Here is a 3,965-nt window from a genome sequence, read left to right on the forward strand (position 1 = left end):
GTATGTGGTGAATATGTGATATATGTATTCCTGCATATGAGAATGTGCATGCACATGCACACATGGAGGCAGAGGAAGACATTGCACATCCTCCTCTATCATTCTCTGCCTTAACCCCTTGAGACATGGTCTTTTGCACTGAATGTGGAGCCAAGCCCACGGCCGGCAAACCCTGGGGAGCCTGTCTCTGATGCCCTGGGGTTACAAGTACATATAATTACAGGGAGCATTTTATGTGGGTTCTAGGGATTTGAACTCAGGTCCTCCTGCTTGCACATCAAGCACATTTTCTTACTGAGCCACCTCCTCAGCCCCACCTATCACATACAGATTGTCATCTGTACAGAGTTACTCTTCAGTCTTGTAAAAGCCAGTGCTAACTTTGCTTGCTTCTTGATTGTGTTGGAAGATAGAGAAAAATCTTATGATTTTGTAATAAGAATTAGAATTTACTGTACATATTTTCAAACCTACTTTTTTCAGTAAAAAGTAGCTCAGTATATTGAGGAGGTGGAAAGCTTCTTCAATGTGATGGTAATTAAGAACTTTGCAGCAGGGAGAACTCTTAAGAGACAAGAATGGGGGAGGTGAGCAGGAGTCTCCCTTCCTGCCCCTGTGGTTGCTCAGGATGGAAGTCTTTGTTTTCCAAAGTTTTCCCATTCCTGTAACCTTTGTGGCCACATGTTACCTTTCGCTTAATTGTCACCTATGTGCTGGTTTGTCTTTTGTTTGCATTTCTCCACACATGAGTATAAAAGCTCCCCAAAACTTGAACAAGAGGTCTGACTCCTTTTGTTTGTGGGGTCAGTCCCACTAGCATCAAATTATTAAACTTCCTCTCCTCCTGACTTCGGCTGTTGGTCTCATATTTTTCCATAACAAGTAGAACAAATTACAACTGTCAGCATCCCACCTCTTTTGTCTTTTGTTTACATTTCTCCACACATGAGTATAAAAGCCCCCCAAAACTTGAACAAGAGGTCTGACTCCTTTTGTTTGTGGGGTCAGTCCCACTAGCATCAAATTATTAAACTTCCTCTCCTCCTGACTTCGGCTGTTGGTCTCATATTTTTCCATAACAAGTAGAACAAATTACAACTGTCAGCATCCCACCTCCTGGCTAAAATTCAAAGGTCTAACACATTTCAGAAAGGCAGTAGAGTCTATTCCAAAGCAATAAAAGAAATCCTTTCTCTAAAGAATGAGGACACTAAGCATCTGTATGCTTGCTGGAACTCTGGGTTGAGTTTATAAGATTCAGGGATCATAAACTCAGATATCTTTAGGGCCAGGTCAGTAATAATCATTTTGACTTGTGAGGACATAGGTGAACAAGATAGTTCTCATATCCTCTAGAAGGTGTGACTGCTCCTTAGCTCTTGTGAGTTGCTATCATTTGGAAATGCAGACCTGGCCTTGTCAGAGTTTTTTTTTTGGGGGGGGGTCTTTTTGAGACAGGGTCTCCCTGTAGCCCCAGCTGTCCTGGAACTCACTATATGGACCAGGCTGGCCTTGAACTCATAGAGATCTGCCTGCCTCTGCCTCCCGAGTGCTGGGATTAAAGGTGTGTGCCACCACGCCCAGCCAGAGTTTTTATCTCTTTAAGAAATGCTGTAAATCCAGGTATGAGTGAGGAAGTTTCCCTGCCCTTCCCCTAGGCTTTCCAAGGTGTTGTTTTATTTTATCTTAGATACTGTCTCAGCATCTCAATAGCAGTCACCAGAATACTTGTGCTTGACTCTGGTTATGATAGTCAATGCAAATGTTCTCTTAGGAGCTGGTGGAGAGGGATCAGCATGGTACCAAACTGATTATTTTTGGTGCAAGGCAAACTCTTTAAAAATAGTCTAACACAAGTTAGAAGTGAAAGTAATTGCATATTAAATAGTATAAAAACCAACAAACCATTAGTATCTAACCTTTGATTAACATATATAACAGGTTATATAATGTGAGGCCACATTCTGTGATCTTCATTCAATTTCTTGGTTGAATGTCACAGTAATTAGTAATTATTCTAGGCTAGTAAAGACCTTTTATCAGAGACACTGAAGACACATGGATAAATCACAGCCTTTGATTTGGTACTTTGGGTTCAAGGTTTCTTGTTGGCAAATGATTACACTTCTCTTTTACTTTTGAATCCCCTGTAGTGGGACAGGCCTGTTTACAAAATATTCTCATTGAAGTCAAAGCTCATAGAAATTCAATAAAACACATTTGCATCTATTTCTCATTAATCTCTTTTACATGCTTCAATTTCTAACATATGCAACCTTAATGCTTATAAATTTCCAAGACCCCCCCGATCCCCCCCCACCATTTTGGTGAATGGACTATATTCTTTGGTTTTCAAGTTCCATGTAATTTGTATGCAGTCTGTCATGTCTATATTCTGTCAACTCTGGACAAGTTTGAGTTGTCTTCCCAGCCCACTACAGTTTAATTGCCTCGTTTTATCCGCCTCTATGCACCCAGTCAATAGTGTACCCATACCAGGTAATACCTGAGGATATAGGATGTGTGCCTATACCTGAGTGTGTGTGTGTGACATTGTATCTGTACTCCCAGAACACAATATAATTTTTAGCACATTAATAGGCATGCAAAAAATGAGCAAATTCTTAAACTCGTCTTTCAGCTTTTTTAAAAAAATTAAATCATGTGTTTTTGTCTGCATAGCTTTAAAACACATTTAACATTGCCTAATTTTGAAAGAAGTAGGTTTTTCCAAAGTGTTTAAGATTGAACTCATGAGAAAATGTGGTGAATATGTGATATATGTATTCCTGCATATGAGAATGTGCATGCACATGCACACATGGAGGCAGAGGAAGACATTGCACATCCTCCTCTATCATTCTCTGCCTTAACCCCTTGAGACATGGTCTTCACTGAACCTGAAGCTCTTTGCTTCTTTCGACTGGACTAGCTGTCCAGTGAGCTCCTGGAATTCACCTGTCTCTGATTGTCACTTCAGCAGTGGGGTAACGGACACAGATCGCTATGCCTTGAGGAACACATGCAAGCAGTTGGTTCCTGAGATTTGCCTGTGTGTGTGCCCCCACACATTCTATGAACCACTACCCCACCCTTCAATGAATATCTTAAGAAAATCTTTGACACTTTTCCCCCTCTCAATTACTGTTTCCTTGAAGAGCTACTTTAGTTCTTATTATAACTTTATTTTTTTTTCCTGTAGGATTCATTCTGTCTCAGGCTTCCTTCAATAGTATTCGGTTTGGGTTGAGAAAGAATAGATACGTTTTCTGTTCTCTTAAGTGTGAACTTTTGGGAAAAGAAGCGCGTGTCACATTGTAGTTTGACTCATTACTGAGGTACAGAGTACAATATTTATCTACTACTTGTTGCATAACTTTATATTTTAGTGTTTAAACGTCATTCCACGTATCTTCATAGCTGTAATTTGTACATATTTCTGACTTATCAATACATGAAATTCTCCATCCAGAAGTGGATCATATTGTAAACTTTCACCATTATTTATTCTATGATTTTAAGTGTGAATTTGCCTGATGTTTAGAAATCACGTGTTAAATAATTTTTTCTTGTAATTGGGGAAGTTCAATGCTAAAATTCTAACAAGGCTTTCTTCTTTCTTTCAGTGGTACTGTCTAGACTTTTAGGAGTATGCTGATAAGAAAATTTGTTGCATTGCAGCCACATTTAGTGAGTCAGTCTCTGCTCTCATCTTGACTGCTCCCTCCTCCATTCACTCCTCCCTCTCCCTGTGCACAATCCTATTTGTTAAAATACTCTGTCTCTTTACACTGTTCATTGGGATAGTGTGTTTGTTGGCACTGGTGATGTTCTTTCAGTATCTTGGGCTCCAATTAGTACTAATCATAATTAATAATATATCTATAAATTAACGCAGTGTGAAGTACTATTCTAAGTTATGGACTACTATTAAAATTTTTTGAATACTCACAGCCAAGATCGGA

Source organism: Nannospalax galili, unplaced genomic scaffold (assembly GCF_000622305.1).
Source record: "Nannospalax galili isolate Female #2095 unplaced genomic scaffold, S.galili_v1.0 scaffold335, whole genome shotgun sequence".
NCBI lineage: Eukaryota > Metazoa > Chordata > Mammalia > Rodentia > Spalacidae > Nannospalax > Nannospalax galili.